The sequence below is a fragment of the Pyrus communis genome, chromosome 5 (assembly GCF_041283825.1).
Source record: "Pyrus communis isolate YQ-2024b chromosome 5, ASM4128382v1, whole genome shotgun sequence".
NCBI lineage: Eukaryota > Viridiplantae > Streptophyta > Magnoliopsida > Rosales > Rosaceae > Pyrus > Pyrus communis.
This window is the reverse complement of record NC_142569.1, coordinates 34,693,498-34,711,749: the sequence shown is the minus strand read 5'-3', so window position 1 is coordinate 34,711,749 and position 18,252 is coordinate 34,693,498. Positions and strand designations below refer to the sequence as shown.

The following is an 18,252-nucleotide window of genomic DNA, read 5'->3' as shown; positions in this document are numbered from 1 at the left end:
CATCTGTCGTATGAGGTCGATAAGTTTCCAACTCGTTCCACATGGTCTTCATACTTCCCAAGAGTTGCACGAATGGCTTCCCATCTTGTTGTAAATCGGAGATGTCTTTTTTCAATTGGAAGACTCGAGCAGCATTATTTTGGCTGCCATACATCTCCCTGACTGCTTCCCATAGTTGATAAGAAGATTCTGAGTAGCTGAAAATTTCAGCTAATTTTCTCTCCATGGAATTTAAGAGCCATGACATCACAAGTTGATCTTTGCTCAGCCAAGATTCATAGTTTGACGAGGAAGCATCAGGAACTTTGATGCTTCCATTTATGAACCCTAACTTGGACCTACCACCCAGCGCCAATGACACTGCTCTCGACCATGGCAAGTAATTGAACTCATTCAATACGACTGAGCTTAACCTTTGATTTAGGTTGACATCCACTTCATGCATATTTACGGAGGAAACTTCCGGGGAGCTATCCGCCGTTGAAGCTGCCGGATTTTCTTGCGACATTTTTGAGATTGAAGAATTTTGGAAAGCAGTATAGCAGGAGCAGGTTAAAGTTCCTGCTCTGATACCATGTTGCTTTTCAAAGATTGATTTGTATATTTCTTATCTTGTTACAAGAGAGTGAGAACACTCTTATAGAGAAACACAACATGGGGATACCCGGGAGAAACAAAACACCAACCCTAAGTACCTGCCCTAGTTCCGAGAGAAGCAAAAGAAGAATAAAATAAGGAAAGAAGGTAAGGGACAAGACAAGGTATGGAAGACACAAGAGTAGGGTTAAGACCATCACTTTAGCCCTTAACTTAGCTAAAGTGAGGATGCCAACCCATACTTGAGATCCTTACACAATACTTTGGAAAGCAAAAAATCCACTCCATGAATTAAGGAGTTGACAACATGTCACTAATAGATCAAACTCAGCCATGCATGAATCCATGAATCTGTGCCCTAAAGTACAAGTGACAACTTCCAATAGAGTTCTTGGTGCCTTCCTTAGAAAGACTTAACAACAAAGTAGCAGTTGGCTTCCATGATTCCTCAAGCAGCTGACGTTCGGTCCAAGAAGCAGGCAGCCAAGATGTTGGTTGAGCAATGCGAATCATCTTGGTTCGACTTCAGGACTAGTTTGTTGAGATACCTGTAAAACGTATGTGGATAACTCGAGCACATGGTTTTGAGGAAGTTTGATGATCCCCATTCCCATTTACAGATTGTCTCGCTAACTGGAGTTATAATTTGAGGTGATGCATGGACACGGACACGGATACGCGGATATGATACGACACGACACGGGGATACGTAAAATTTCTAAAAACGAAGACACGATACGGCAATTAAAAATAATATAAATAAATAAATATATCTAAATATTATAAAATAAGCATTCAAATATACTATTCAAGTTCAAATTTATTTCGATAAACTTCAAACATTTAAAAAGATAATTCACTAAACAACTAAATTAGTCTTCAAACCTGAAAAACTAAAAAAACACCCAAACGACTTAAAAAAATAAAGGAAAGAGTCCCTCATTCTCGAACTAGCTTTTTCATTTCTGCAAGAGCTTCATCAGTAACCTTGTTGCAAGAGATGATCCCATTTCCAGACATTTTTAACAAATAAAACTTGACCTTAGAGTAGGATCCTCTGAAAATCTTTTGACAATAGTTGCATTGAAACATAGTACCTCCTCTTCCATTTTCCACTCTTCCGAGCTTTTTAACATACTTACACGATGTACCATAATTATTTTCAACATTTTCAACTAGGTTGACATTAGCATTTGCATGATTAACAGGATGGTTCATTTTCGTAAATTACCAACATGTAAATCGTAAGAATCAATCTAAAATAGTCGCATAAAATGTCACTAGTCAAATTTACACTAAGGGTGCGTTTGTTGCACCGGACTATCTCGGACTGGATTAGCTTTAGGGACTAAGCTAGACTGGCTTAGACTAGACTAAGCTGAACTGATTTAATGAAGCGTTTGGTGCAGTGTCGGACTAAAAAAAAGGATAATAACAAACTACAATATTATATTTTTTAATTCATATCTAATAATATTATATTAATTAATTCTATCTTTTTTATTCTAATAATACTCTCCCTCTCTCTGGAAGCCTCCATCCTTTTCTCCCTCTTTATCTCCCTCGTTCTCTCCGTCCCACTCTCCTTCCTTTTCCTCTTTTTTTCTGATTAATTGCCAAAAAATTTCTGCAAAACGAAGAATCGAGCTTGGTTTCTCTGGTTTTTGTTCGGTGCAAGATTCCAACTGGGGGGAGCTTTCCAATTCTGTGGATTCAATCGAAGTCACAAGTATTTGGAGCGGCGTAACCGGCCTGCAGCGATTCTCAAGCGTGCTTAGAATATCTTCTATGCAGGAGAAGGCAACTGCTACTGAGTCGTCGTCGCAGCAGCAGAACTACAGTACCATCAGGATGGAGCAACTGTCGTCGTCGCGGCCAGGTTCGAGCCGAGCTCGGATCTCGGCGGAGCAGAAAGAGAAGAAAGCGAGGAGAGAGGAAGAGGGGAAGGGGGAATTGGCAAAGGGGAATGATGATGGCTCTCGGCGTTTGTGAACATAGAAGCAGCGGAAGACGCGAGGGAGTTAGTCCCAGCTAATCCCATGGTTCTCGACGGGTTTGCTAGCGAGGGAGTTAGTCCCCGCGAGTCCCTTCTAATCTCATTAAACTTAGTCCCGGACTGTCAACAAACATGGGACTAGATTACTACATAATCTAGTCCAAGCTAGCAAAAGCTAACGAGCTCAAACAAACACACCCTAAGAGATCAACAAAGCAACATAAAAGCATGTATAAATATATTATAATCTAGATTATTCTAGGCCACTAACAATAATATTATTATAATATACAAACATAAAAGCAAAAGAAGCCTTTCGTTTGGCTTCAAAAAAGCAACAGGGGGCTCTAATAAGTGAAGTTGAGGCATCAGAGCAGAAAAGCATCAATATTATTAACAAAAAGAAAAAGAAAGCTTCAGAAAAACATAGAATTCGAAACTCAGCTACCAGCTCTCACCAGCAGATGCATAAGATACGATGCAGCACTTGCAAACAGAGATGACAGGAGCAGTTGCCGATGACAGTTTTAAGTAAGGAAAAACAGGTAGATCCGAATTTTATACACGAAATCATTTCGATTTTTGGTCAAAGAATCGTTTCGGTTCAGCTAATCTCAATCAACTGTCAATTATCATGATTATGTGCGGATTAAGTGTAATTATCTTGATTTTTTTGTGTGATTATCCTCTGAAAATAGTTTGAAACGTATCCGAAAAAGTAAGATACTCGTATCTCAACAGTAAGATACGCGTATGTCTTGATTTTTTTGTGTGATTATCCTCTGATTATAGTTTGAAACGTATCCGAAAAGTAAGATACTCGTATCCGAAAAGTAAGATACTCGTATCTCAACAGTAAGATACGCGTATCCCATCAGTCAACAACATATCTGTTGACTCGGATACGTCTCAGTCGCATATCCGTACGTATCTCCCCACGTATCCGATCCCTGTGTGTCAGATACGGAATACGTTGATCTTCCCCCGTGTCCATGCATCAGCATAGCAATTTGCTAATTTAATGATCTCCTGGTTGTGTTTGATCTAGCTTAATTCATATTGTTTTAAGGGTCTCTAATTGGTATCGACGACTTTGTTTAGTTGTTTGTTTGGGGTTCTTCCCCTGTTTAGTGTTTACCAATAAATCAAATTAACAGAGAAAAATTTTATTTCGATTATTCACAATAACTAAATGTGGAGTCTCAAATTTTGAGACTAAAGAAGCTGTTTGAAGTCAAGAGGACTTGCCGGGTAGATATGCATAAATCGTTATTTTACTATCATGGAAAGTAACAGTGTATTCGTGTCATGAACGTCGTTCTCTCAAGAAGAGGAGAATTAAGAAGATATAGCTGTGGGACCCATCTCGGACTCCAGAATTAACGAGTTAAGTCTCAGCTGAACTTAAACTATCGTTGTTACTCATTCATCATCATATCCAAGGCTGCTCTGGCTATGATATGATCGTGATCAGCGCCGCCGAGAATCAAGATCAGACAGTTGTAGGGAAGCTTCTATTGGGATTCAATCTATCTCATTTTAGAAGCGGACATGCCAGATTGTGCCCAAGAGTACAGTTCACCACAACGCAAGGATTGTGTATATACAATATTTATTTCAATGTATATTTCTTAATATTGTGCTCTAATCACAAACTCGTCATTACCACATTTACAATTCATGTTCATAACACCATGCGACGATATTGCATTCACGAACGAAAACTCTTGGTCCTCAAAATTTCTTGTCCGAACCAGATCAGGTTTTTGAAGGGTAAAGCAATTAATGAGTTTTCACTTCAAATTCTCTATATCATATGAAACAGAAACTGAATTTCTATTCACTTCAGCTGGCAATGCATTTCACCGTACGAAATTAATATTGGCTTTCAAAGTTTGATCATGCTTTGTATATACATAACAAGATAGGGGAGCAGGAAATGCCACCAAGTGTACATAAATTCTCCTCAGCTTCCAATACAGCCGACCTCCGCCCTGCCAACACTATCGAAATGCTTGATAGCATTGCCTCGTAAGAGCTCATGCATATCTACAGTGTTGCTGATGCTCAACTTCAAGGTTGAATTCGAAGTATGCCTGTCTTGTTAACTAAACAAATCTCTCAACTAACAGCAGAAAATGCATCTTCAGAGAGTCTTCTTAGCATTTCCCTTGGGAAGTGACTTACACTCTTTCTTCTCTCTACAAATTTCTGTTTATTTTGCATCATTGGATTAAATAAATCAAATGAGAATCAACGAACATACAGAGTCCATACAAGAAAGACGCCTGAATCTTTCAAAGGAGCAACATATCACCAGAATCGACCATTACTCCGAAACCTCAACAGGCCTGTCTTATGAAAGTTTATCCTAGCTAGTATTCTTTCCATCGCAGAAGGAATTTAAGTTTTCGTCGTTAGACTGGTTTTCATGAAATTAACATACTGATCGTCAATATTAGAAAGGATATTATTCTCATCCACTCTCCCTAGGTAAAGCCTTGCATTGTACATTTCTTGTCCGTCAATAAGGAAGTACATCCTTCCACGTTGGAGTTTCGAACCACAGAAAATTTGATTACCGTATTTGTTTTGCAGAATCAATTCTTACGAGTGCTAAAGATTTCACCAGTCTTTCCCATGAGAAGATGCAAACACTCATCTCTTCTTATTTGCCAGTACGTATACAATCCAATAATAAACTCTTGTGATTTCTAAACGGTAACTGAAATTAGCTCGTTGACATGACAAAACTGAAACACAAAATAAATGTCTTGGATAGAGAAATTGCTAACTCATGTTTTGAGCCTCTAATTAGATCGTGGTTACCACCTATCACTGACTGAGTCATAACTCATAACTCATTGGTCAGGAAATTCCCCCTCCAAATTTTCCTTATTTTTATTTAATTTTGGGTTTTTATCACAAATGGTCTCTAACTTTGATCCAACTCCTCATTTTGGTTCCTAAGTTTCAAAAATTGATAAATTTGGTCCATGACTTTCAATACCGCACGTCAATTTAATCTTTATGTTAAAGTTTCGTAAATAATTGTGTCTCACTAATCCAAGCATCTGGTGACGTAGATTAACTACAAGAAACTTCTTTTTTTAAGATTTAAAACTAAAAGTAAAATAAGAAACAAAAAATCGAAACTAAAAGAAAAAATAGTTATCGTTGGTTTGATCAGGGTATGCTCAAAAAGAAAAGGAAGGCACTATGACACCACTAAACTACTTGGCCTCTTGAACTCACTTCTCATTCTCTCTAGTCGATTATAATCCAATCAAATTTGAATTGAATTTGGATTCGATTTTCTCGAATTTAGATTGATTTGTTTTTTTTTTAATTTAGGGTTGTGAGATGGGAGAAAAATACCAGCGCAGAATACTCATTCATTGGTTTACTCTAAAAAAAAATAGTTTCTTGTACTTAATCCACATGGAGCCATATGCTTGGATTAATGGGACCACATCAGCACACAAACGAAAAATATGGATGAAATTCTAACGGAATGACTAAATTGATGTGTGTAGTGAAAGTCAATGACCAAATTTATCAGTTTTTGAAACTCAATGACCAAAATGAAGAGTTGGATCAATGTCAAAGATCATTTGCAATAAAAACTCTTATTTTGTGTAAATCCATATGTCACAATTTCATTGGATTTGTGTCTCTCACATACAAACTAACGGAATAGTTGACGAAATCTTAATGGAATGACTAAATTGATGTGGGCTAGTGACTGTTAGGAACGATATTGATTGATTTTGAAAGTGAGGGACTAAAATGATGAGTTTGACTAATCTCAAGGACCATTTGTGATAAAAATTCTTTAATTTTTAAGTTTGTGGATGAATTTCAAAATCAGCTCTTAAAAATAATAGGAGTGGATGGAGTTAACCGGAAAGAACCAAAATGACACGCCAGCAGAGGGAGTTTGAAGACTGTAGAAAACAATATTAAGGGTGTGTGTTGAAAAGAGGAATATTGAAAAAGTCTTGAAATCAGTAGCTTGTAACTACTTGGCACTACATAATTGTTTTTGTGGGTCCAGAGTGCATGACACGTCGACGTATGTAACAACATTTCTAGAGAAACTAGACGGAAAACGACATTGATATATGGGAGGTAGAACGGAAGATGATGAAATATAAAAAACCAAAATTATTTCTTGTGTTGAAAATGCTAGTGGGTTAATGAATGCCCACAATAATATTGAAAATCTTGGTAGATTTTTTCAATATCCACACAGATTGGATTTGCAACATTGGCAAATGAATGAAAACATTGGCAGTATTGATATGTGGACTTGGAAACGAAGGAGATCATTTTTCAAAAGGTGTGTTGTAAATTTTCAACATGTAATAGTACAGAGTTGCTCTATAAATAGAGCACTCCGATTGCTATCAACAAATATAGAAAAAAGAAAGAAAGAAAATATTAATAACATCATTATCTATTCCTACCTCCTTTATTTGTCATCCTCTTGTGCTATAGTTACAGTGTAATATTTTATACATGCTTCGCTTCTGTCACTAGTAAAGGTTATCTCTCTAACTTTGACCTATTTATAACATCTTGATATTTATCTGAAAATAAGTACAAATATAGTATGAAAAATATATTAAGTATGTAAGTTTAGCATTTTTTTTAGGGAATTGTTATTAGCACTCCAAAAATCTTATTTGGTACTCCAAGCTTTCTATAATTAGAAGAAAAAAAAATACACTTATGAGGAGTGTAGAATGAGATTTTTGAAGTGCTAATAACAATTTCTTTTTTTATATAAATCAATTTAATAGGGGAATATATGCGGGTGATTCCATGCATTGCATTCTTCGGAGTTGGGAGGGAGTAGACTTGCACAAATGAATATGATAACTACATAAAGATTTCTTTCACACGGACCGCATCACATATATCTAACTAAAGAGATTCTCAAGAAATATTTAATCACCCACATGTCAAATTTAATTCGTAATGTAATTTTTTATGAACAAGAAATGTTTTCTGAGATGTCTTTAATTTATGAAGCATCAGAAGTTGAAACGGTCGCGAAAAATGATTCCCAATATGGTGGTAGATATGTTGTAAATTTAATCTGGAATCTTATTACATGATTTCCATATTGGTCCTGATTTCAACTCTTATCAGTTGCACAAATCCTCTCCCTAGATTCTCTTACACTGAAATTCTAAGGGCGATCGATGGCCTCGGCTGCAGTCGATCTCTTGATTGGCAAAACAGTAGGCATTCTTGAGAGTGAAGCATCCTCCATTGTGGGTGTTCGTAATCAAGTTGATGAGATTAAGCAAGAGCTTATAAGCATGAAATCCTTTCTAAGGGATGCTGATGGCAAGAAAGCACACACGGAAGGCGAGGAGGCATGGGTAGCAAGCGTCAGAGATTTGGCCTATGATGTTGAAGATATGATCGATGAGTTCATGTACCACATGTACGAGCAGCAAAACGGGCTCCAATTAGCAAGGTTGCTCCACAAAACCATTCGCTTTCCAAACAGTTGGCGTTGGGATCAATCCGCAAGGTTGCTCCATAAAACCATTCACATTTCAAAGCATCATTGGAATAGGGGTCGATTTGCAAGGTGGCTCAGCAAAACTCTTCACATTCCAAAGTATCGTTGGTATAGAGGTCGATTTGCAAATCGCTTGCACAAAACTATTCTTCTTGCAAAGAAAGTTTGGTATAAGCGTCAAATTGCTAAAAGGTTACAGCAAATCACAAAAACCATCAAAGACATTCCGGAGAGGAATCAGCGGTATGGTATTGATCGAATAGAAGGAACAAGTTCGGATGAAATTCAAGGATGGGTGAAAAACCAAGCGGAGTCTTCTCTTATTAAACTTGGATCCAATCTATATTTTTTTTAATAATGATTTGCTGCAATTGCAGCAGAGTTTTATACACAGTTTACTACACACGCATGCAAATAAACAAAACAACTGGAAGTGGCATCCTTGCTGTCTATGAAACATCAGTCAGTATACACATGCAGTGGCCTTGCTGTCCACTATGCATGTGTCCTTGTTGTTTAGAATAATCATACATCCTTAACGTGGGAACCATATTCCAATCTGTAAAGCACAGTGGAATCTGTAAAGCACAGTGCACTGCATGTGGAGCATCTTTAACACTCCCCCTCAAGTCGGAGTGTGAATGTCAATAACGCCTAACTTGCCTAGATGCGTTTGAAAAATAGGCGCACGCAGTGGCTTAGTAAACAAGTCTGCGACTTGTTCTCTCGTTCCGACATAGGAAGTTTTAATTTCTCCCCTTTCAACCCTCTCACGAACAGTGTGGCAATCGATCTCAATATGCTTTGTGCGTTCATGATACACAGGATTTGCAGCTATGTGTAAAGCCGCTTGGTTGTCACAAAATAACTTTGCCGGTTGGGAATGCTCAACACGTAAATCTTTCAACAAATATCGCAGCCAACTTAATTCACAAGTAGCTGCAGCCATGGATCGATACTCCGCTTCAGCAGAGGAACGAGCTATTGTAACTTGTTTCTTGCTTTTCCAGGACACAAGTGACTTTCCAAGGAAGATACAATAACCTGTCACTGATCGACGGGTAATGGGGCAACGTGCCCAATCTGCATCACAGTAACCGATTAAATGTAATTCACTTTGGGAAGAGAACATTAAACCTTGTCCGGGTGCTTCTTTCAGATATTGGAGAAGGCGATGTGCTGCCTTAAGATGGTGAAGTTTGGGTTCTTGCATGAACTGACTGAGATTATTTACTGCATACGTAACGTCTGGCCTTGTAATGGTGAGATAGATCAGTTTACCAACCAAACGTCGATATCGAGTCGGGTCCTTGAGAGCATCACTACCCGTTGTTGTCAACACTAAATCAGGTACCTTGGCAGGTCTTACTCCAAGCAAACCAGCTTCCTCCAATATATCCAAGGTATATTTACGTTGGCAAATGGAGATCCCAGCCTTGGACCGTGCAACTTCGATACCAAGAAAATATTTTAATGGTCCGAGATCTTTAATTCGGAAACAACCACTAAGAAACTTCTTGAGTCGACTAATGGCTTCCTCATCATTTCCTGCAATGATCATGTCATCAACGTAGAGTAATACCACAGTAATAGATTGTCCACAGACCTGAGTGAATAACGAGTAATCCGCACGGGACTGTTGGAAGCCAATTTCTTGAATGGCAGATGAAAAACGTTGGAACCAGCTGCGAGAAGCTTGCTTGAGTCCGTATAACGATTTGTGGAGTCGACAAACCATGGTCTCCCCCTGTTGACGATATCCAGGAGGCGGTATCATATAGACTTCTTCATGCAATGCACCGTGAAGGAAAGCATTTTGGACATCCATTTGATGAAGAGACCAGCTGCGAACAGCAGCAACAGTCAAGAGACAGCGGACAGTAATGAGTTTAGCAACTGGAGCAAACGTCTCTTTGTAATCAATCCCTTCGCGCTGCGTGAACCCTTTGGCGACAAGGCGGGCCTTGTAGCGTTCGATGGTACCATCGGAATGGTACTTGATTTTGAAGACCCATTTACAGCCAATGGGTCGTTGGTGAGGAGGGAGAGGAACCATAGTCCAGGTGTGATTGGCTTCAAGGGCTTCAATCTCAGAGTTCATGGCTGTAAGCCAGTGAGGGTCATGACGGGCCTGCTCATAAGAGGCTGGTTCAACCAAGTGAGAGATGTTGTGGACAAAAGAGCAGTGAGCAGGAGAGAGATGAGAGTAAGAAACATACCGTTGAAGGGGATATCGGGTGCCGGACATGGTGGAAGGGATGACGCTGCGCTGAAGCAAAACAACATGATGTGTCTGGTAGTCACGAAGATGGGCAGGTGGGTGTTTAATGCGGTCGGAGCGGCGAAGAGAAGGAGGTTGCGAAGGTGAGGGAGCAGATGCTGGCGAGGGAGGGATGTCTGGAGAGGGAGGGATGTCTGGGGGTGAAGGAGTGATATCGGCAGTGGGAGGGAGGTCAGGAGTTGGAAGGGGTTGAGTTGAGAGGAGTGCAGGAGTGGGATCGTCATGAGGGATAGGTAAGACAGGGAAGTCGAGGTCTTTTTCTGGTGGTGAGGTAGCAAGGGGGAAAATATGCTCATGAAAGATGACACCACAAGAGGAAAAAACGCGTTTGCTATCAAGATCATAAACACGGTAGCCCTTTTGGCCAAGGGGATAACCCAGGAAGAGGCAGTGACGAGCACGAGCATCAAATTTGTGGGAGGGGGTAAGGTTGGTGGCATAGCATAAACACCCAAAAACCCGGAGATGAGAGTATGTAGGTAGTGTCCCATGCAAGAGTTCATAGGGAGATTTGTGGGAAAGTAAGGGTGCTAGAAGGCAATTGATAAGGTAACATGCAGTTTGTATACTCTCCCCCCAGAATTTTAAGGGTAGGTTAGCTTGAAATCGTAAGGCACATGCAACGTTCAAAAGATGGCAATGTTTGCGTTCAACTACCCCGTTTTGTTGAGGGGTATGTGCACAGATGTGTTGAAAAAGGGTGCCATGAGTGTCTAAAAACGAACGCATAGATACAAATTCTCCCCCATTGTCTGCACGAAGGGTTTTAATGTCACGATGAAACTGGGTTTTGACCCAAGAAAAGAACGAGTGCAACAAGGTTTGTGTATCTGATTTAAATCGCATAAGATGAACCCATGTGAAACGGGTAAAGTCATCTACAATGGTGAGGAAGTAACGTGCCCCAGAGTGTGTATGGATTTTATGTGGCCCCCAAATATCACAGTGGATCAAATCAAAAGGAGCAACTAATTTTATTGAACTGGAAACAAAAGATGAACGAGTTTGTTTTGCTAAAGGACAAACATCACAAACATATGTAGAATCAAAGATAATTTCTGGGATAGTCTGGGATAAAGAGTGAAGGGGAGCCGAGGATGGGTGCCCAAGACGTTGATGCCAAAGTGCCGAGGTACGTTTGACATGGTGAGCGAGATGAGGGTTTTGTGTTGGAGTGAGGTAGTAAAGTCCATCAAACTGCTTGCCCAGGCCAATCATCCTCTTCGTAGCCATGTCCTGCACAACACAAAAACCCGGGTAAAATATCACAATGCACTTCAATGCCCAGGTCAACTTACTCACAGATAACAAATTCACATGAAATTGTGGCATATGTAAAACTCCATCAAGAGTTATCTCGGGGGACAATTTAATGGACCCAACGGTTTCAATCGCAGCCTGTCCGCCATTTGGTAAACCAACAAAATCATGTTGGGTTTTAGTGTGATTATGGCTGAGTGATAAGTGAGAAACATGATCTGTGGCCCCGCTATCCACGATCCAATACAATGTTGGATCATAATGTGCAAAATTGCAGTTGGGTGTATAGATACCTGTTGCGTGTGCAAGGGGCAGATCAGTACTATTCTTATTGCGAAGGAGAGCCATGAGTTGGTTGTACTCCTCGGTTGTGAACGTTGCATCAAATTTGTTGGAGGTTGTTGCTTTGGTAGCTAGCGACGGTAATGCTTCAACATTGTTGGAAGTTGAAGGTGCACGTCTATTTCTGGGCTGCACATTCTTCCCGTGTCATTTGTGTCCTTCAGGGAATCCAATAAGAAAAAAACAACGTTCGACTGGATGTCCTCCGTCACAGTAGCTGCATTTGAATATCTTCCGTGAATTAGGGTTGTTGGCACCATAGCCTCGTTTTGGTGCTGTCGAATGACTGGTTTGCATTGCATGGGTGATAGGTTCACGTCGATTTACCACATCCAATTGGCGTTCATGTTGAAGAACCAATCCATGGACTCTTCGTGTATCTGGAAGTGGGCTCATCATCAAGATAGAACCTCGTATGATTGAGTAACTCTCGTTCAGACCCATTAAGAACTGCATGACTTTATCTTTTTCTTCCCTGTCTGCATGTGCCTTGGATCCCTCGCATTCACAGGCAATGGGCCCATGATATGATGCTAATTCATCCCAGAGAGCTTTCAATTTTGTGTAATAATCTGAAACAGATAGCTGTCCTTGTCGGTGTTCGGCAATTTCTTGTCGAATTTGATAAATCCCGAAATCGTTTCTTTGCAAGAAACGATCCTCAAGATCTCTCCATGCTGCTGATGTAGTTTTGCAGTAGAGTATACTGTGGGCAATGTTGCCCTGCACGGATTGCCAAATCCAGGACAAGACCATGTCATTGCATCTCTGCCAAATTGGATACTTGGCATCAGTGGTTGCGGGATTCTTGATTGATCCATCAATGAACCCTAGTTTGTTTTTGGCGCTGAGGGTGATTCGCATAGAACGGCTCCACTGTCCATAGTTGTGTCCATCAAGAAGTTGTGAGACTAAGACAAGGCTTGGTGAGTCTGAATGATGCAGAATGAGAGGATCAGATACATGGGGTATCGTCTCAGTTGGTTTTTCGTCGCCCATGGTGGCTGTGTTTAATGAAGATGGATTGGTTGTGTTTGTGGCGGAAGCAGAATGAGCTTTCTAGAGTCACCAAGATCGGTGCTCTGATACCATATTAAACTTGGATCCAATCTATATTTTTTTGAATAATGATCTGCTGCAATTGCAGCAGAGTTTTATACACAGTTTACTACACACGCATGCAAATAAACAAAACAACTGGAAGTGGCATCCTTGCTATCTATGAAACATCAGTCAATATACACATGCAGTGGCCTTGATGTCCACTATGCATGTGTCCTTGTTGTTTAGAATAATCATACATCCTTAACGTGGGAACCATATTCCAATCTGTAAAGCACAGTGGAATCTGTAAAGCACAGTGCACTGCATGTGGAGCATCTTTAACATCTCTTTTTATCATGGACGACGAACTTGTGGGGATTGAAGGGAAGAAGCAACTGCTGATAGAATGGCTGATGAATGGCGAGCAACAACAAACTGTTGTTTCCATGGCTGGGATGGGAGGTTCAGGGAAGACAACTCTAGTTGCAAAAATCTTCTCCAGTGAAAGTGTAAAGAGAAATTTCAGCTGTCATGCATGGGTCCCTACAGACTTGTATTCAATGAGCTATAGAGAATTGCTACAGATAATCGTAACCTACTTGGAGTCTAGAAGATATCTTGTTGTATTGGATGATGTGTGGGATGTAAAAATTTTGAAGGAAATCAGGATTGCACTTCCAAATAGATAGCTTGGGAGTCGAATAATGCTTACTGCTGGAAAAGAAGACATCGCCTGTTATTCTTTTGGATTAGAAACACATGTTCATCGAATTCAACCCTTGGAAAGTAATGAGGCTTGGGAGCTCTTCAACAAGAAAGCATTCTTAACTTACAGTAATAACTGTTGTCCTCCAGAGCTTGAATTGTCAACTTGGGAACTTTTGGGAAAATGTAAAGGCCTACCTCTTGCAATCGTAGCTTTAGGTGGTCTTATGTCTTCCAAGGAGTCAGCTGCAGAGTGGAACAAAGTTCGGAATAGCTTAAATTGGCATCTAATAGATGACCATTTCCTAGAACCGGTGAAGACAATCTTGTTGCTCAGTTTCAATGATTTGCCATATCGGCTAAAACATTACTTCCTATATTGTTCCATTTTCCCAGAAGATTATTTGATTCGAACAGAAATGATTACTCGGTTGTGGATAGCTGAAGGATTCGTTGAACATGTTAAAAGGGTCATGCCAGAAGAAGTTGCTGAGAGCTATTTTATGGAACTCAATTTTCGTAGCATGTTGCAAGTTGTAAGGTATCCAACTATGCGCTAAGCGTGTAAGATGCATGACCTTATGCGAGAGCTTGTTTTGTCCATATCAGAAAAAGAAAAGTTTTGTGTTGTGTATGATGGGAGAGAAGTAGTGGAAGAAGAAATTGGAGCTCGTCGTTTGTCTATTCAAATAATTCGACAAGAAATTAACTCATGCAAAGGTATGTCACAACTTTGTTCCTTTCATGTGTTTGCCCCTGACATATTCTCCCAGTCTATTTCAAATACATTCCTTTCTCAATTCAAATTGTTAAGGATTCTGGATTTGGAGGATGTACAAATTGAAGAACTTCCGAACTATCTTATGTATGTATTCAACTTAAGATATTTAAATTTGAGTAGAACTCCAATACAAAAGCTTTATGAATCCATTGGACAGCTTTTCAATCTCCAGACCTTGGATATCAATGACACAGAGATAGAAACACTTCCAAGTGAAATTGCAAAGTTGGTAAATCTACGCCATCTAATTATGTATCAATATAGTGGAGTATCTTGAAAATTTACATATGCTAAAGGGATTAGAGCCCCCTCAACTATTTATATGTTGAGGTAGTTGCAAGTTTTATCATTTGTTGAATCAAATGGCGACATTATTCAACTTGTCGAGAACATGACGCAACTCACTCACCTTGGCATTACAAATATAAAAGGAAGTGATGAGATAGATCTCTGTGCTTCAATTCAAAAGATGAAGCTCCTTTACTACTTGTATCTACTGGTAAATAATGAACAAGAATTTCTTAGAATCGAGGCACTTGCTTCTCCTCCAGGTCCTCCAACAGACCTTCAAGGGCTTCTTTTGAGTGGCAAACTAGCAGCAGTACCAAGTTGGTTTGGTTCTCTCAAGAAGCTCACAGATATCAGTCTGCGGTGGTCTAGACTTGAAGAAGATGTACTACCACACATGGAAGCACTACCTTGCTTGAGAAGGCTTATCCTTGTTCATGCCTATCTTGGGAATGAGCTATGTTTCCAAATGGGCTTTGCAAAGCTTACGCATTTGGAGTTGCTTAATTTTCCCAAGTTGAAAAATATAACAATTCAAGGTGTGATGCCTTCTTAGTACTTCACAACTGCATGGAATTAGAGACATTGCCAAATGGTCTTCAATACCTTACTAATCTAGAAACATTGAGATTGGTATCTGTCCCAACCAAACTTATGGAGTCCTTACACAAACGAGCTGTGGATCATCCAAAGGTACAACACATCCATAAAACTAACCATATATGGAATGCATCATCTCAGAGTTCTTCTGAAAACTTGCCATAGGATTTTCACCAAAAAGTAAGTTATTACTTTATCATCTTATTGGAATATTGTGCTCATTTACAAGTATGGCAAAAGTCATTTATATGATGCGCAAGCACAGGAAGCTAGCTATATACTTGTATTTTCAGTTTGGTGAGCCACATAATGTACGAATTCAGATTTTATTTGATTGTCATTCTGGTTTTTTCTTGAAATGTCCTTTGCAGAATCAAGTTCCAGAGAAGTACAGTGCAAAGATCACTTTGTGTGAAGATGCTTCTTAATTATGAATCGAAGCTGCTAAGACTTTTGTACATAAATTGCACTAGTTAATATTACATTTTGGGTATAATTTGAATGTATAGTGTTGGCTTGATGATTGTTGTCTTCCTTCCTAGTGCTAAAATAGGTTTAGTATAATGGCACAAGTAAGGGTGTCGAATCCACAGGGACTAATTGGACCTATATAATCACTTGTTTTGCAAGAACTCTTTACTAGAGAAATAAAACTAATCAATGTAGGCAGATTTGTTGTTGTAACTTGAAAGCATAAGGAAATGAAGTAAACACAAAATGAATGAATCAACAGCTAATAAAATGAGATAGTACCAATGGAGATGAAGCTAGGGATTCGATTTTACCATTGCTAACCCAAGGCCATGCTTGTTGAATCAGATTATACTCATCCATCTACCTATTTCTTGAGTTTGTTTCACTTAGATATGATCAACCATATGATGTGTGGATTTGATCAAATGTCTCTAATCATGAGCCTAATTGTGATGTGCAACTTTGGTTCCTAATCAAGAATATGTAGTGCACAAGAAACTTTCACAAAACCAAAGGGAACACTTGGCAGGATGTTTGCAAAACATTCCCTTCATTCATTCACATATCCACCAAGATTATGCATGATGTGTGCTTTAATCTTGGCTAAACAACCTGTGGTTAATTCAAATGATGATCAAGCATTAAAATCAACACACTAAGTCACAATTAAATCGGAGAATGAAACAAGAAATAGATAGATTAAATGAGAATTCTGAATTAACTACATGGCAATCTTGCAAGGCTACATCGAATCCCTAGAGAGAGATTAGTTACACTTCATGTTTACAAAAGGTTTGACATAAAAATATATAACATGAGTGAACATAGGATTAAGAAGAAAGAACCCTTGAAGCAAAACTGATGTCGAAATCCCTTAAGAGTTGCCTTCGGTGTTGGTGTTCCAAGTGTGTTGTAAATGAAGGTGGAGCGGCTAAGGTTGAATGGTTTCTGCGAATGGGAGAGTGTATGGAATGGAATGAAGCCGAGAAGAGATTGTGTAGAAATGGAAGGGGATTTGCGGCAAAGGGGAAGATTGGATGTGTTTGTGGTATCTTGTGTATGAAAATGAGATGTCCTTGAATGAATGAATGCAAGGGTTTTTATAGGAGGAGTAGAGGTGTATATGGCTGTTTGTTTAGAATGCATGTGGCTTGTTAATGATGGAAAACAGCTAGGAAAGCATGTGAAAGCTGGAAATGCATAAGGGGTACATGGCAATGATGCTTGTTGGTGCTGGAATTGCATGTGTGTGAGGTGTGTAGGTGCTGAAAATGCATGTGAATGCATGTTGGAAATGGGAGTGAAAGGCACGGCATTGAGTTGGGAAATGAATGATTGAATGTGAATGTGGGTGAATGTGAAGGGAATGCATGTAAGTGCATGTGAATTAAAGGGGTGTGAATGATTATGGGATGCTGGAAATCTGGAGTGGAATGGGTTATTCACGGCATTAAGTGAAGTGAAATGATTAAATGTTTAATGGTTGCATGTGAATGAATTGTTTGTAGGGAAAGAATGGGAGTGACACTAGGTTGAATGATGATGAGTGCATGTGAATTGAAATGCATGTGGAATGAATGAAATGCATTGATATGCACGGCAAAGGAAGTGGATTTTCTGCTGAAAATGAATTAAAGGGTGCATGTGTTGATTTGTGGTGCAATGATGAAGTGGGAAGGTGGAAATGCAATGGGGAAATGCTGAAATGAAAGGGAAGTGCTCGGCAAAGGAAAGTGAATGTAGATGGGTGCATGTGTTGGTGGTTTTGCATGTGAATTAGAGGGGGAAGGCATGTGCAATGAGTGGTGTTTTGTGATGCATGGTTGAATGATTAAAGAGTGCATGTGGGTTGGAAATGTGGCTGCAATGATGAAGTGTAATGGCTGAAAATGGGATGGATTTGCAAGGGCCACGGCAATGAGGGAAGATTGTGTTCATGTGGCTGAAATTGGTGTGTAATTGGGCTAGGGTTTAAGTGCATGAAATGGACCCAAATTGCTCCTCCTTGCATGGCAAGGAATGGTGTTTGTATTAAGCCCATGGCAAGGTGTTATGTGATTGGGTTAGGGCCATTGTTTTGTGTCCTCAAGTGCATACAAGGCCTTCAATTTCATCCAACACTTGGGCTCCAAGTATAAGCTATCCATCCTTAGCCCAATAGTACTCCAAAACACTCCACAATGCATCCTTTCGTCAAACACGTCTTATTATCCTGAAACACACAAAAGAAGCATAAAGGACTAAAATAACTAAAGAAACATAACGTAAATGTACGAGAACAAGCCATTTAAGTTGCACGAATATGCTCCTATCACTTGAGTAGTGTAATTAGATGTAATTACATA

The 18,252-nt window shown here is 39.5% G+C and overlaps 1 long non-coding RNA gene and 1 pseudogene across 1 annotated transcript; both read left to right on the top strand.

The window, feature by feature from the left end:
* Window positions 1–2,876: 2,876 nt before the first annotated feature.
* Window positions 2,877–4,270, top strand: LOC148697221 (uncharacterized). The gene is made up of 2 exons (XR_015963206.1): window positions 2,877–3,138; window positions 3,922–4,270. It is a non-coding gene; the product is annotated as an uncharacterized LOC148697221 (long non-coding RNA).
* A 3,496-nt stretch (window positions 4,271–7,766) lies between these two features.
* Window positions 7,767–15,861, top strand: LOC137725109 (disease resistance protein RPM1-like; annotated as a pseudogene).
* Window positions 15,862–18,252: the final 2,391 nt, after the last annotated feature.